Here is a 16,712-nt window from a genome sequence, read left to right on the forward strand (position 1 = left end):
TATAACTTCTGGTCCCACCCAGATATGCCCCTGCTCCACAAATGTCACAGCAGATTTCAAGTTTTGCGCCATACGGAGCTTTATGATCAGACAAGGTAAACGGTGACGGCAGAAGGAAGAGGCTGAGACTCGACCACACAGCTCAAGAGAGCTCTTAGAGGGTATCACACCCATGGCATAAAGTTTGTCCAGAAGAGCAGCAGTGCTCCTAGCGCGGAAACCTGCTGATTCAGGTACATCACCCAGGTCTCTGATCCGGTGTGCTAGTTCCCGAACAGCCCAAATAAGCTGATTGTAGCGAGTGTAATCTTCCCTCCGCTGTATACGGAAACGACGAAGCTCAGCTAGGTTGCCTGGTTAGAAAATGGAAATAAAAATTAGATAATAACATATAGATATCTATATGTATGTATGTAAGAGAATGTAAAAAAAGGGATACTGTGTCCCTCCCTCTGCTTTTTGTAGTTTACGAGTGTTACTGTCATAGTAACATAGTATCGCAATGTTTCCAGACTTCACTTTCTTTACGGCCAACTGCTCGCAGGAAAAAACAAGAAATAACATCCTAACCCGAAAAGCAGCAAAACAATCGAGATAATGAAATCTTCCAACCAATCCGAGCACTGGGGAGGCTGGACCTTTTTAATTAGAACGCCAATAAAAAGCCCCGTAGCGTCATCCAATCGCATCTCTCCGACGGGAGACGAACTGACGTCAGGGAGAGTAAGAATCTAGCCAATGAAAAAGCAAACACTGTGGTCTCAACGGCCAATCGGAGACGGGAACAAAAAAATTTAAAACCGGAGCTCTGGCCACGCCTTGCCTGATCGGTTAGCCGTTCCAGCTCGCACTCGGATCTAACGGAGAGCGGAGTTGGCGGTTGCCCTTGAGGTATGGCGACGTCCCCCAGGGACAACTCAGAAGGGCATGTGGGTTGGGGAAACGTGGTTCGGGGAACGTGGAGATGGGCTTTGGAGTCGGGGCGGAGGAAGACCATGTTTTCTTGAGAAGGACAGAGTGGTGGTCTTCTAAGTCCGATTCTCTGCCCAGGAGAAGACTATAAGGAAACTCCGGGATTAAAGACAATTTATCACTGAACATAAATAGCTGTACATCACTTTTTGGTGGGGTCTGTCATTCTGCTTTGCTCTGAGAGGCAAGAAAGAGGCTCAGCTCGATAAACTGTAATTCCAAGCGATTGCATTCTTCTGATGTTTGAGTCATGTGTTTTGCATTTGAAGTAGTTTATGGTTTGTTCCACAGTCAGCACCTGATCATGTCTTTAAGTCTTTCCCAAAGTGTGGTACACATAGCCCCAGGGGCAGGGGAGCCGATCAATGTTCCCTCTAATTTTTTTTCGGTGTGGGTGGAAAAGTATAGTGTCTGAGCGACAGTCCCTTTGGGACTGGGCGGCATAGAGGTATAAATAAATAAATAAATAAATAAATAAATAAATACATACATACATACATACATACATAAATAAATAACCCCCTCATATATACAATCCCATGTAACATCCCCTTATAAATACAGTCAATCATCAATCATCCCTCCTGAAATTTATACCACTGTCTCATTTCTGGGTACTTCTCCTGTCTTTCCCCCTTTTCTCTCTCATGTTTCTCATTTCTCTCTCTTCCTCCCTTTTTCCCTCATTCCTTCTCCCTCTCACTTCTCCTCTTTTTCCATCCCTGTCTCTCTCCTCCCCCTTATGTGTGCGTATGTAACCATTTCCAAAACCAGTTGAGGGCTGGGGTTTTTTTCTCTTTTATTCTTTTCAAAAACAGGTGTGGGCTGGGGGGGTTTTTCTTATTATTTGGATGCTTTTTACCATATGCTTCAAGAATCACCTCTCTCTTTTGTTTCTCTCTCCTCTCATTCTCTGCCTCAATCATTTTCTCATTTCTCTTTTTTTCTCCCCTTTTTGTTCTCATATCTCTCACTATCCTTTCCTCTCCCTATCTGTCTTGCTTTCTCTCTCTCTCTTGCTATCTTTTTTCTCTCTTGCTTTCCTTCTCTCTCTCTCGTTCTCTTATTTTCTTTCTCTCTCTCTCTCTCTCTTGTTCTTTCTCTCTCTCATGCTTTCTCTCTCTTGTTCTTTCTCTCTCTGTTGCTCTCTCTCGTTCTCTCTCTTATTTTCTCTCTCTCTCTGTCTCTTTCCTTTCTCTCATTCCCTCTTTCTCTCGGTTGTAGTCTTTTTCTGAAAATAGTATTGTACATGGTTTTGAACAATTCCATGTTTTGAAGAACTTAATGTTGAAAAACTTCTAAAAATGGTATTAGCTGTTTTTAACAATTTTGGGTTTTGACAAATTTCATGTCTAGGAACTTTTTTGGTGCATAGGAGAAATACCAGAATTTTGCCCAGAATCAAAAAACCAATATGCCTAGATTGGAAAAACTTTTTCTCTCTCAAAATGAAAATCGGATGGTATAAAAGAATCTCTCACTCTTTTCTTCTCTCCCTCCCTTTCTCTTTCCTTTCTCTCATTCCCTTTCTCTCTATCCTTTCTATCTCTCACTTTTTCTTTCTCTCCCTCCCTTTCTGTCTCTTTCCTTTCTCTCATTCGCTCTTTGTCTCCTGGGGCTGACTGCGCCTGCCCTGCACCCCCCACCGCGGAGGGAAAGCATTTGGCATCGGCACCGCCAACCCCCCCCTCCACGAGCAGCAAAAGCCTAAGCGACGGAGCTGAAAGGCAAACGGCGCACCCCGCCGCTTAGGCTTTTGCTGCTCCTGGAGGGGGGGAGGATTTTCTCCTCCCTGCCCCCCCCCCCCGGCAGCCAAATGTCGCTGAGGCTTTCGGCATCGGCGCTCACCCCTCCAGAAGCAGAAAAAGCCTACGCGGTGGGGCGCGCCGTTTGCCTTTCGGCATCGGTACCTTCCCCTCCACGAGCAGCAAAAGCCTCAACGACGGAGCCGAAAGGCAAACGGCGTGCCCAGTCGCTGAGGCTTTTGCTGCTCGTAGAGGGGTGGTGCTGATGCCACTCCCCCCCCCCCAGGAAAGAGGTGCAGGAAAGCAGCGTGTCTAAAAGGCGCGCTGCTTTCACGGAAAGCAAACCCGGCTTTCCTGGCCGGCACAGGGCTTTCCCGCCGCTCCCCCCCGAAAACACAATGGAGGATGACAAGCAGGATGAAGCGGGGTGGAGCAACGCGGGGCTCAATCAGGCAGCTTCCGCGCGTTTCTTTCGGCGAAAGAGGAGAGGGAGTGGATCGGGCGGGCGCAGCGCCTTCTACTGCCGGCGCCTCCCCGCCCCCCCGCGGGCTGGCAGGGGGATGGGGACTGCGCGCCCATGGAAAAGGGCACGCGGGTGCGCAGCCTACGGGGAACGGTGCCACCGATAGGCCAGTATTACTGGTACTGGCGTCAGAGGCCCGGCCAAATTGAAAAATGGGGGGGCGGTTTTGGCCCGCCACCGTGTGCCGGCCCCTGGTGCCCGCAGCAGTCATTGTGCCCTGAGGCGCCTTCGCCCAGAACAATTCAATTAGCAACCGGGAGACCCTTTCTACCATCTGCTCCACCGGAGAAAGAGAGCAGTCTGGGCCCACCGAGGGACGGAGAAGGGATGGAGCGGCGGACACCCCCAGGAAAGGCGGGTGCGGGGACTAGATGCGCGGAGACCTGAGGTGCCACAGGCGGCAGCCAGGCAGCCTTTACCGCGGGACACAGGACCCTCCTCCTGTAAAGCAATCCTCCCAAGGGGCCTCTGGGTCACCACACGGGGCTCTGGTATGGGTGACGTTTGCGGGGGGAGGGAGGGAGGTCTGGATGGGACGGGGGGAGACACCGGGAGGTGAGGGGGGGCTGGCGGGCAGGAGGGCTGCGCTGCTGGCTTCCCAAGGGGAGGGGGCTGCCAGAGGGGCCCGGCTGCAACCGAAGGAAATTGCTGGAGGGCGAGCGGGCGGAAGGAAGGTCGCCACCACCCACAGGCGGCCGATTTCCCGGCTTCTCCATTGCTGTCTTGCCAAGGCTGGAGGCCCCGGGTGAGAGCAGCGGGGTCCTTTCTGGAGCAGCCTCCGCCAGGAGGACGAGGGCAGGCAGGCGGCGGCTCCCAAATGCTGCGGAGACAAAATTGGGCAAGAGCAGCCGGATGGAGCTCCTGTGGTCCTGGGAAATGGGAAGGCTGCGGCGGGCAGAGCAGAGCCAGGCCGGACTACGAGCAAGAAGGGTGGGGCGGGTGTAGGGGTAGGGAAGAGTTTGGTGGGGGGTACACGTTCAGAAAAATCTCTGAAATACGCCTAGAAAGCTTGACTAATCAGGTTTTCTGCTAAGAAAATCTTGGTGAAATCATTCATTCACTCACTCGGTTTCATTCATTTAATGAAAATGAAAAGGGTCAGTTTATGCCATGCATGAATGCCAGTCAGTGATTTTAGAAAAACTTTGTCTTCATTTTTCTGTATTCTAAAGCAGGTGTCCCCAACCCACAGACTCTGGCCCACTGACAGGCCTTGAGCAGTTTGGAACCGGGCTGCAGAAGTAGCGGGCAAGTGGGCCCATTTGTATAAGCAAGGAGAATACGTGCCCACTTGTGCAAATGGAGTTGTGCATGTGCTTGCCTGTTGCTCATACCCCCCTGCTGCTCCGCAAAGCCGGAAAAGTTGGGGAATTCTGATCTAAAGAATGATCCATCTTCATTCAAGGTCCTTGAACTTTCATCTTTGCTTCTGAATTCAGGTTGAAGAAGCAACCAGTTGTGACAGGAGCACATCCTCAAGTGACATGGATGCTTTCAAATTGAAAGAAGAAGCTTTAGAAATTGGAGGCGAGAAGAAGCAGACCTCGATAGGTCAAAAAGGGTTTTCTTAGTCTCTTAGTATTTTTTTAATTAATATTTTTTGAAAAACCGTGGTATAGCCGTTTTGCGAAGTTTGAACCCGCGAAAAGCGAGGGATCACTGTATCACTTTTCACCTTGAACGTGCATGTCTCTTGGCCGCCGAGAGCATACTGATTTCCACACAAAAAACTCAAGTTTGTTTTGGCCATCTTGTCAACTTGAAACTTGCATCTTATAATAAAATTTAGAGTTCTCCGGAATGCACTAAACTGAGCGATCCATATTAAATTCCCACTCATCCAAAGAAGCAAGATACAAGGCAATGTTGCAAGATATTCCTAAGGAATGGCTAAATGTGTCTTTTTCTTTGATTTCTTGGTGAAGCTATTTTCTAAGGAAGCTTGCTGTGCTTTTTAACACTTAATTATTGTTTTTTTAATGTAAGAAAGGGGTGAGGGTAGGTAACCTGGCCCCCTTTAGTTTTGTTCTTCAACCTTTCTCTTCCTCAAATAGGTAGAAGACATAACTAAAAAATTTGAGAACTTGATGAAACTTGAAGCGAATGGTTGGCAAATGGTGGATGATGTTCAGCCCCACAAACCTGCCAAGGTATGAAAAACTCTTTGCTGGCTCTGCTTTTAGGGGATGATTTTTTGCTTGGACCAGATTCCTTATGGGACCGCCTTCTGCCGCATGAGTCCCAGCGACTGGTCAAGTCTCAGAGAGTCGGCCTTCTCCAGGTCCCATCAACTAGACAAAGAATGATCCATCTTCATTCAAGGTCCTTGAACTTTCATCTTTGCTTCTGAATCCAGGTTGAAGAAGCAACCAGTTGTGACAGGACCACATCCTCAAATGACATGGATGCTTTTCAATTGAAAGAAGAAGCTTTAGAAATTGGAGGCGAGATGAAGCAGACCTCGATAGATCAACAGGTCAAAAAGGGTTTTCTTAGTCTCTTAGTATTTTTTTAATTAATATTTTTTGAAAAACCGTGGTATAGCCGTTTCGCGAAGTTTGAACCCGCGAAAAGCGAGGGATCACTGTATCACTTTTCACCTTGAACGTGCGTGTCTCTTGGCTGCCGAGAGCATACTGATTTCCACACACAAAACTCATGTTTGTTTTGGCCATCTTGTCAACTTGAAACTTGCATCTTATAATAAAGTTTAGAGTTCTCCGGAATGTACTAAGCTGAGCGATCCATATTAAATTACCACTCATCCAAAGCAGCAAGATACAAGGCAATGTTGCAAGATATTTCTAAGAAATGGCTAAATGTGTCTTTTTCTTTGATTTCTTGGTGAAGCTATTTTCTAAGGAAGCTTGCTGTACTTTTTAACACTTAATTATTGTTTTTTTAATGTAAGAAAGGGGTGAGGGTAGGTAACCTGGTCCCCTTTAGTTTTGTTCTTCAACCTTTCTCTTCCTCAAATAGGTAGAAGACATAACTAAAAAATTTGAGAACTTGAAGAAACTTGAAGCGAATGGTTGGCAAATGGTGGATGATGTTCAGCCCCACAAACCTGCCAAGGTATGAAAAACTCTTTGCTGGCTCTGCTTTTAGGGGATGATTTTTTGCCTGGACCAGATTCCTTATGGGACCGCCTTCTGCCGCATGAGTCCCAGCGACCGGTCAGGTCTCACAGAGTCGGCCTTCTCCAGGTCCCATCAACTAGACAATGTTGCCTGGCGGGGCCTAGGGGAAGAGCCTTCTCTGTGGGGGCTCCGGCCCTCTGGAACCAGTTCCCCCCAGAGATTTGTACCGCCCCCAGCCTCCTTGACTTCCACAAGAGTTTGAAGATCCACTTGTGCCAACTGGCCTGTGGATATTAGACATCAGCCCTTGTCGATGAATGGAATGTATGTTTGTTTGTCAGAATGAGTGACTGGGTTGTTTTTTTTTAAAAAAAATTGGGGTTTTAGATTGGTTAGTTTAGTTTTAAAAATTGGATTTAGGATATTTTGTATTGTTACTTATATGCTGTAAGCCACCCCAAGTCCTCGGAGAGGGGCGGCATATAAATCCAATAAATAAATAAATTACTGAGACTATTTCTGAAAGGCAACTTTATTGAGTGATTTAGGCAATTGCACAAAAAAGTACAAAAGTTTCTCATGGAGCAGAATTTTAACTTAACTTAAGCTACCTGTTCATCTTCTGAGAACTGTAACTCCTGTAACCAAGTCCGAGAACCAAGGATGCACAGCAATTCAGATTTAAAAAATTGGAAAATATGATTTATAAGGGCATGGGCATATTTGCTGTATCTGTCAGGTGGTGTTTTTTGAATGACTGCCTTTTCCTAAATTGGCATGGTATCAGTAGAGCCCCAGACATTAAAGTACTGGTGCTTCATTAATGTAGATTGATACTATCTTGGAATTCTGTCAGCATTGTTTGAACTCTGAAAGGCACAGCTTCTTTAAGGAGGTGACCTCAGGTGCCATAAACATACCCATGCCTAGCCTTACTGAGCATATATGCCTGAAACAATCAAATATTGCTTTTCTGCCTCCTTTCCCTCTTCACTATTGAATTATTTGGAGTGGAGATGCAACTTACTGTATTTTATAAAACATTATACATCTTGATGGCTAATTAATTGCATTGCCACCCATATTTAAGTTGACCCTTAACTGTAGTGAAGCATCCCTTTGTTTTCCAACTTTCTTTTTTGTAGCCACTTCCTGGCTTTTGGGCTACTTTGGGCTTTCTTTTTAATGCATTCTATTGCCCCCCGCCCTTCACCCATTTTCCTGTAAGCACCAACAGTTTTCTTCTTGTAAACAAATAGGTACATTGATCATTGGGATTTTGCTCTAAACTTCTAATATCTGACATCTGACATTTTATAGTTTCAGTGAATTTTAAAGTGTTTATAGACCCATAGCTGATCCTTAGGTTGCTAGCCCTGACATTCTTGACTTTTGCTAGCTGCTAAGAATAGGTTGACACTGTGTAAAATCTGATAGGGAACTGAATAATTCAATATTCGGTGCTGAATGTATCAGTATTATAGTCAGTGTCAGATGGGTGACCTTTCAATGTTTCCTAGAAGTGAAGCCATCTTATATCATAGTTTATCATTAGAGGGCTTAGTACTGGACATCTTTGTGCGTCAGAAAGTAGGGTTTGGTAAATATACCATGGCAAGCAGTTCCAACTTTGGAATTGTAATATATTTTTTATTTGGGGGGGGGGAAACCCTGTTTTTTTTGGTTCTATTTGCTACTATTCTACAGTATTGCCTCAGTAGTCAGGAGAGGTGTTGCCAGAGGAATATGTCCTGTTGGAGGTATATTTTAACTTTCATATAGTGCAGTTCTGAGTCAGAACCTCAACATCTGACAACCCCAAATGGAAGTAACCTTTTTTTATTTCCTACCTGAAACATGTCTTCTCTGGTTAGATATCCTTTGGCAGAGACAAACCGTTTGGATTGGGAGGCACGTCTGAAATTTTGAAAATATATTTGGGACCTCCAATTATGGATTGGGACAGAGTCACACATTAATTCAATGGCTGCAATGAATGAAGTGCCACTCACAAAACTGATTTTCCCAGAAATCAAACTGTTGTTGGCTGTTCTTTACTACTTTATCATCTATCTAAGCAGGAGGCCATACTTCCTAACAAAGCTGTCGGCAAAGATTTTCGGTTTTAAATTGATTGTGAATGGTTTTTACATGTTTTTAACTTTCTTTTATTGGATTATTTTTTTAACCTGTTGTGAGTTGTCCAGAGTTGGTTAAATGAGTTGGGTGGTTGTACAATTGTAATAATAATAGGATCAGGAGCATAGGGTTTTGTTTTTATTTTCTTTGGATCATATGCCCTATACCAGTGTTTTGTGATGCTGGCAACTTGAAGATTTTGGTTGAGTAAGGAACTTTGGGAGTTGAAGTCCACACATCTTCAAGTTTCCACAGTTCAGGAAACTGTGCCCCATACTCTGTAGACTACTGAAGATTGTACTCCAATGTCTTGATGATGTGATGTTTATCCATCGTGTTTGAGGAGGACCTTGACATCTAGTGGGTTGTGAGCTGTACACGATGTGTCCACAAGTGGCTGGTAAGGCCTATACGGGCACAAAACTTCTGCCACATGTTGGGCAGGCATGTATGGGCACCATTGTCACAGCATTTGCATTTGCAGCCCTGGCTTTGCAGGGTGCTCGCTTCTCTACTGCTCTGAATGTTCTTCTGGCCTCCGATAGCCTTGGTGGATCAGCATGCGCCATGTTGGTCGATGTTGTGCCAGGGTTTCACAGGAGGTGGTGGTGATATCGAGGGACTTGAAGGAGGCTTTCAACGGGTCTTTGTATTGCTTCCTTTGTCCCACATGTGATCACTTTCCTTGAGCAGCTCACCACAGAGGAGCTATTTAAGGATGCGATGGTCTGGCATCCTAGCAACATTGCCCAGTGTGTCTGGGCTTTCAACAGCAGGATGGGAATTGATGGCAGGCCTGTTTTGGAAAGGACCTCAGTGTCAGGCGCCTTATCCTGCCACCAGATCCTCAGAATTCTACAGAGGCAGGTCATGTGGAAGTGGTTCAATTGCCTAGCATGCCTCCTGTATACAGTCCAAGTCTCACTGGCATAGAACAGGGTAGTTAGCACTATTTATTTATTTGATTTGATTTGATTTGTATGCCGCCCCTCTCCGAAGACTCAGGGCAGCTAACAACAATATAAAAAGACAATGTAAACAAATCTAATATTAAAAACAATCTAAAAAACCCCAATTTAAAGAACCACTCATACATACAAGCATACCATGTATAAATTCTATAAGCCTAGGGGGAAGCGAAATTTCAAACTATTGCTTGGTAGACTTTGAGCTTTGTAGCTAAGCTGATTCCACGTCGGTTCCACACGTTGGTCATTAGTCTGCCAAATGCAGAGCTTGCCTTGGCGATTCTGCAGTTGACCTCAATATCAATTGTCACTACACTGGAGAGGGTGCTGCCAAGGCATGTAAATTGGATGTCATTGGGTCTATCATGATATAGGCAGGATCTCTAGAGAGGTCTGGTTGCATTCCTTCCCTGTGCCCTGAGGTTTTGAAGGCTGGGGATTATCAGCTTTGTCAAGGTATTTTTTGATTTCCAGAAAAAGCCCATCCTTCGGAGGACAGCCAAAGCAGCAGGGGGGTCTGCCGAAAGCAGAGCAGCCAGAAAAAGCCTTGCATCTGTAAAAGCAGCCATGAAGAACAAGGCAAAAGAAGGGTTGGCAGCACAGGCTTCAGGCCAAGGAGCAGAACGGATATTTGATGGAGGGTTTTTCAGAATTGAATCTCCTGCCAAACCCTTTCCAGGTCAGTCCAGATTCCAGACCACGGCCTTTGCGCAAGAATATATGTACTGTATTATGACAATTATTGCAGTAGCTACACCTTGCTGACTCCGCATGAGTTCCTGGTAGTTTACAACATGTTCTGTCGGGCTCTCTGGTACACTCCTCCCAAAAATTCACAGATACAAATTTCAGACACACACACACACGTTTGAAAATTCAAAACAATGTTCTTTATAATGAAAATTCACTTAAACTAAGCCCTCTTTTGGTATAGCAAAGAGCACTGGTCTCCAAACAAACTGGTAGTTTGTACAAGTCCCTTATCAGTTCTGTGAAACTTAGCTTGCAGCTGTGAGGCAATTCGCAGTCCTTCTTTCACAAAGTGAAACACACTTTGCTCTAGTTTAGTTTCAAAGCGGCGGAAAATCAGCACACAAAAGGTCAAAGTCAGTAAAGCAGTCATGAAACACAATGATCAGATAATCCTCCACAATGGCCAAACCCACAGGCTGCTATTTATAGCAGCCTCACTAATTACCACAGTCCCACCCAACCACAGGTGGCCTCATTTTCTTTGATAATAATCTCTCAGTTGTTGTTGCCCATGCATCGCTCTCCGCATGCGTGGCTGTATCATTAACTCTTGTTCTGAATCCAAGGAGGAGCTAGATAATTGATTTCCTTCTGAGCTGTCTGCCACACTCTCCTCCTCACTGTCACTCATGTCTTCTTGGTCAGAGGAGCCTTCATCTTCAGATTCCACCGGGGGCAAAACAGGCCTGCAGCATGTGGATGTCTCCCCCACATCCACAGTCCTTGGGGCAGGAGCTGGGCCAGAGCTAACCACAACAACAACATATCCACACCACCATGAAACTATTCATTTCATTTCACTGTTCAGGTTCTGCAGCATTAAACATTAAAAGCTTTCTGTTTCACTGTTTTCCTCAAGAACATTAATAAGATGCCAAACAACTTTTTGAGAGCAAATTATGCCATAAAGAAATATTCCATAAGAAATATCACCTCATAGTCCACCTTTCCTGAAACCCACGTGGGGTGGGCAATCCTTAGCCACCTCTACTTAGAACATAAAATATTGGATAAATTGATTGTAGTTGGAGGAAGCAGTTAGGTGACCAAACAATGGCGCTTCACAGATAACATTCTGATTGGATTCAAAATCCAATTGACAACAAGCACAATGCCACAACAACATTGTTGCATGATTATGGCATCCAACAGTATGTAGCCTTCTACATTTTATATCATTTGTCGCCTCCCTAATACATATATTATTTTTTAATATTTTGTTTTATATTGTTTTGGTTACCCTCTTTGAGATCCTGGGTATGGATGAAGTATTCCACCCCACCCACTCCCTGGTCCATGATAGTGAATCTATGTCATGAATCATAGACTTAATGAAGCATAGTGGATGAATACCAGCAGATGATATGGCTCCCCAAATCAGCACATACTGTGGAAATGTTACACTGGACCTCAAGCATCTTGCAGAGTGTGCCTCCATTCTTCCTCCATACTTTGGGTCCTTGGTTGCCAAATGAGATGTAAAAGTTTCCACAGTCTGTGTTGATTTGGGGAGCCATGTAATCTGCTGGTATTCGTCCAATCTGCTTCATTAAGTCCAGAGTCAACAGAGCTGTCTACCGGGAGATTTTGGTGCGCTCCATGCTTCCATCCACATGCGAGCTTTATGGGGATGGTGACTTAAATTTTCCAGCAGGATTTGGCTCCTGCTTACAGTGCCCAAATCCCCAAAAACCAGGTTCAATGATCATGGGATTACTGTCCTTGATTGGCCAGCAAACTTGCCTGATCTGAACCCCAAAGAGAATCTATGGGGCATTGCCAAGAGAAAGATGAGAGACATGAGTCCGAATAATGCAGAAGAGCTTAATGCTACTATTGAAGCATCCTGGTCTTCCATAACACCTCAGCAGTGCCACAGGATGATAGCTTCCATACCACGCCGCATTGAGGCAGTACTTGCTACAAAAGGTGCCAAACACATGCATGCTTATACTTTTTGGAGGTCTGATACCATTCTATGCGCAATCCTTGTTTTATTGATCGTATGTAATATTCTAATTTTCTGAGAATAGGGGATTTGGGGTTTTCATGAGCTGTAAACCATAATCGTCACAATTATGACAAATCATGGCTTGAACTACCTTGCTTTGCATGTAATGAGTCTCTCTCATATATTAAGTTTCACCTTTTAAGTTGCATTACTGAACTAAATGAACGTTTGCATGATATTCTAATTTTTCAAGTTTCACCTGTACTATAGGTCAAATCTGCTAAAACTTTTCAGTGTCTCAATAGAGCATACAATGTGAGGAAAACCTTTGAGGATGACTTAATCCTCTCTGTATGTGTGTACACACAAATTCATGCACACATTCATATTTCAAGCATTTGGCATCCTTCTCCCCCATATTTTCTGTAGATGTGGGGCTCAGAATCCAAAATTTGTCACAGATAACATATTAATATTATACAACATTCAGTTCTTCAATGGCTTATTCATCTATTGCCTACAGGTGTGACTCCTAAATCAACTGTCAAGATTTTCCAGTATACGACTCCAAGATCTGCCAATAAGGCTTTGCTTCAGAATTGTAGAGAGATCTGTATTTTAAAGCAAGGCACATCAAGTATGTCCAAAGCCGTTCCATCTTTTCCAGATCCCAAAGTATTTCCAGATCCTGCTAGTACTGATCACATTGGCTCCACATCTGAACAAAGGTATGCAACTAAACTGGCCCTTTGCTTTGGGCGGTGCAGGAATAACAACCCTTTTGGGGAGAGCCAGTGGAGCCTCACAGCACTATAATAGCTTTTGGGTTGCGTGAAAAATCATGGGGGTTTTCACAGCAAAATATTTCTTCAGCATTCAGTGTACAGAACATAATTCTTGCATAAGGAGCTGGGGCTTTGGAGCAAATCTTGTATGCCACCCCGAGTCTTCGGAGAGGGGCAGCATACAAATCTAAATACTGTATATACTGGAGTATAAGTCGAGATTTTCTGCACAAAAATGTGCCGAAAAATCCAACCTCGACTTATAGTAGAGTCACTGACTTTCACTGACCTGAAAACTGCCCTGCAGCATTTCCCAAAGCTCCACAGTTCTGATGTGAAAGGCAGGAAGGAAAGAAATCTCATGGCTGGCAACAGGAGGGTTTTTTTTCTCTTTCTGCTCTTGGCAATACCCCTCAGCTGCCTGATTAGCAGCAGGCTGAACCAATCACACATCCTCCTCTATACAGAAAGGAGGCACTGAGAGAGCTATCTGATTGGCATCAGGCTGTAACAATCACAGCTCCTCCTCTACAGGAAGCACTGGGGGAAGGGGCGGGAGGGTTGAAGAGACTTTCAGAAGGAAGGAACCATGGCTTTCTCTTCTGATCAAGCCAACAACACTATTTTACAAGTAAATAAAATGTAAGTTACCCATTTATATTTGATTAACAGGATAGATTATTTTGTAAGAAGTTGTTGCTTCGAGTGGGGATAATTCTGTGTAGTTAAACTTTTTCTTCCAACTATACTTAGACCCAAAATGATTGTTAATGCTGACTTGTTTAAAACAATACAAAGGTTAGGATAATATTATTAACAGTATGAATTTTGTCATTAATCATTTGTTCTACATAATTAATATGAATAGATTTACCTTTTTTAAGAGTATGGTTTCTCCTTATGCAAGATAAATATCATATAGAAGAAAGATTTTACAATTAATGATTGAGTAACCCCCAATTGTTATTTACTCATCTATTGAGATAGTAATGATTTTAACTTATGAAAGATGTTTTAAATGGGAAATCTGAATATTTATTATATGGAAGTTTGATTTAAGCAATTGCTTTGAAAGAATATATGAAATCCCAATTAGTAAGAAAATTATAATGATATTGTATTGAAGATTAAGATAACAGGTTTTAAGATTAAGATAACATTCCTAAAGATATTTTAAGAGGGTTTTGGAATTTAGAAAAAAAAAGATTTTGGAAGGGGAGGAAGAAAGATGCAAGAAATAAAAAACATTTTGGAAGGAAAAAAGTTACATAATAATAATAACAACAGGGTTGGAAGGGACCTTGGAGGTCTTCTAGTCCAACCCCTTGCCTAGGCAGGAAACCCTACACTACTTCAGAAAAATGGGTATCCAACATCTTCTTAGAAACTTCCAGTGTTGGAGCATTCACAACTTCTGGTGGCAGGCTGTTCCACAGATTCATTGTTACAACTGTCAGGAATTTTCTCCTTAGTTCTAAGTTGCTTCTCTCCTTTTTTAGTTTCCACCCATTGCTTCTTGTTCTGCCCTCAGTGCTTTAGAGTATAGGTTGACTCTCTTTGTGGCAAATCCTGAGATATTGGAAGAATGCTATCATGTCTCCCCTGGTCCTTTTTTTTCATTAAATTAGATATACCCAGTTCTTGCAACCGTTCTTGATATGTTTTTTTAATTCTTCTACAAAAACAATTTTAAGAAGCTACAATAGAAGAATATTCAATTTTTATAAGTTACCAGTAGCCACTGTATTTTCCACCCTGGGCTTATATTCGAGTCAATAGGTTTTCCCAGTTTTTGTGGCAAAAGTAGGTGTCTCGGCTTATACTCGGGCCGACTTATACTCAAGTATATACGGTATCTTTCTTCCCTTAAAAAAAGCATTCTATAGAACGTATATAATATTATCAAATGAGAAAACCTCAAAAAAAGAAAAAAACAATCTTTTTCCCACCTTACACTAAAAAAAATTACATTACATCAGTATAAAGCAGAGGTCCCCAACCTTTTTTGCACCAGGGACCGGCTTTAAGCTAGACCAATTTTCCACGGCCCGGGGGGCGGGGGGGAGCGTTGGTCATATGGGGGTGGGGTTATGGAGGGGTGGAGCTTAGTGACGCAGCCCTCCACTCTTCTCCACACGGCGGGGAGAATCAGGAGACTCCTTTGGCGGCTGGGGGCTGCCTGGCTTTGTGATTTTGGCTGGGGGGGGGGAGTTAGGAAGGTCCTACTTCTCCACCCCCCAGCCAAAAATTCAAAGCCTATCTGCTGGATACGGGCGATGAGTGGGACAGAGCGGCGCGGAAGCCTCTTGCAGCAGCTGCTACAGCCACCGGCTTCCGCGCCGCTCGTCCCACCCATCGCCCGTATCCAGCAGAAGCTGCTGCCTGAGTGCTCTTGGCCGGCGGGATTCAAAGTGCTGGGGTGGGGGGTGTCCCGACAGCCCCCCGACCCCAGTGCTTCGCCTCCCGCTGGGACACCCCCCACCCCAGCACTTTGAATCCCACCGGCCAAGAGCACTCGGGCAGCAGCTTCTGCTGGATACGGGCAATGGGTGGGACGAGCGGCGCGGAAGCCTCTTGCAGCAGCTGCCACAGCCACCGGCTTCGGCGCCGCTCGTCCCGCTCATTGTCCGTGTCTGGCAGAAGCTGCTGCCCGAGTGCTCTTGGCCGGCGGGATTCAAAGTGCTGGGGTGGGGGGTGTCCCAGCGGGAGGCGAAGCACTGGGGTGGGGGGGCTGTCAGGACACCCCCCACCCCAGCACTTTGAATCCCGCCAGCCAAGAGCACTCGGGCAGCAGCTTCTGCCAGACACGGGGAATGAGCGGGACGAGCGGCGCCGAAGCCGGTGGCTGTGGCAGCTGCTGCAAGAGGCTTCCGCGCCGCTCTGTCCCACTCATCGCCCGTATCCAGCAGATAGGCTTTGAGTTTTTGGCTGGGGGGGGACTTAGGAAGGTCCTACTTCTCCCCCCCCAGCCAAAAACTCAAAGCCTATCTGCTGGATACGGGCGATGAGTGGGACAGAGCGGTGCGGAAGCCTCTTGCAGCAGCTTCCACAGCCACCGGCTTCCGCGCCGCTCGTCCCGCTCATCGCCCGTATCCAGCAGATAGGCTTTGAGGTTTTGGCTGGGGGGGGAGAAGTAGGACCTTCCTAACTCCCCCCCCAGCCAAAATCACAAAGCCAGGCAGCCCCCAGCCGCCAAAGGAGCCTCCTGATTCTCCCCGCCCTGCCCGACGCCCCACCCTGTCCTGTATAATGTCCTCTGCCGGGAGGGCAGCGGCGCCGCGGACCGGCTGGAAAACCCCAACGGCCCGGTCCCGGTCCGCGGACCGGCGGTTGGGGACCTCTGGTATAAAGAATATCAAACTCTCTATTATGCCAATCTTAGTTCAAACTTTCACTTCTACATTAGATTACTTAATCCAATATCAATGTATCCTGTAATTACTAGAGGTTCTATATATTTCAATGGTGCTTAAGAAGGCTTTGGCAGTCCAGAGCGAACAAAGCATTTTCCTTTCTCTGGGCACTTGGAGAGGGAATAAACCTTTGCCAGCGCCAAGAAAAAAGAAATGCTCCCTTCGCTCTGGGCAGCGACTGTCCTCCTCTTCTTCCTCCTCCTCCTCTAACCCAAATTCCGAGCTTTTATTTCTTTCCTAATGGGTTTGCACACATTATTTGAGTCCTCGGAGAGGGGCAGCATACAAATCTATTATTATTATTATTATTATTATTATTATTATTATTATTATTATTATTATTTTACATTGATTCCTATGGGAAAAATTGCTTCTATTTACAA

At 45.1% G+C, this 16,712-nt stretch overlaps 1 protein-coding gene across 1 annotated transcript in view; it reads right to left on the reverse strand.

Moving 5' to 3' along the window:
* Positions 1-21: 21 nt before the first annotated feature.
* Positions 22-16,712, reverse strand: part of LOC139156629 (WD repeat-containing protein 73-like) — a 47,134-nt gene continuing 30,443 nt past the window's right edge. Inside the window, exon 8 of the mRNA XM_070732486.1 lies at positions 22-353. The gene's annotated coding sequence lies outside the window, so the exon portion shown is untranslated. The remainder of the gene's footprint in view (positions 354-16,712) is intronic.

Source organism: Erythrolamprus reginae, chromosome 1 (genome assembly GCF_031021105.1).
Source record: "Erythrolamprus reginae isolate rEryReg1 chromosome 1, rEryReg1.hap1, whole genome shotgun sequence".
NCBI lineage: Eukaryota > Metazoa > Chordata > Lepidosauria > Squamata > Dipsadidae > Erythrolamprus > Erythrolamprus reginae.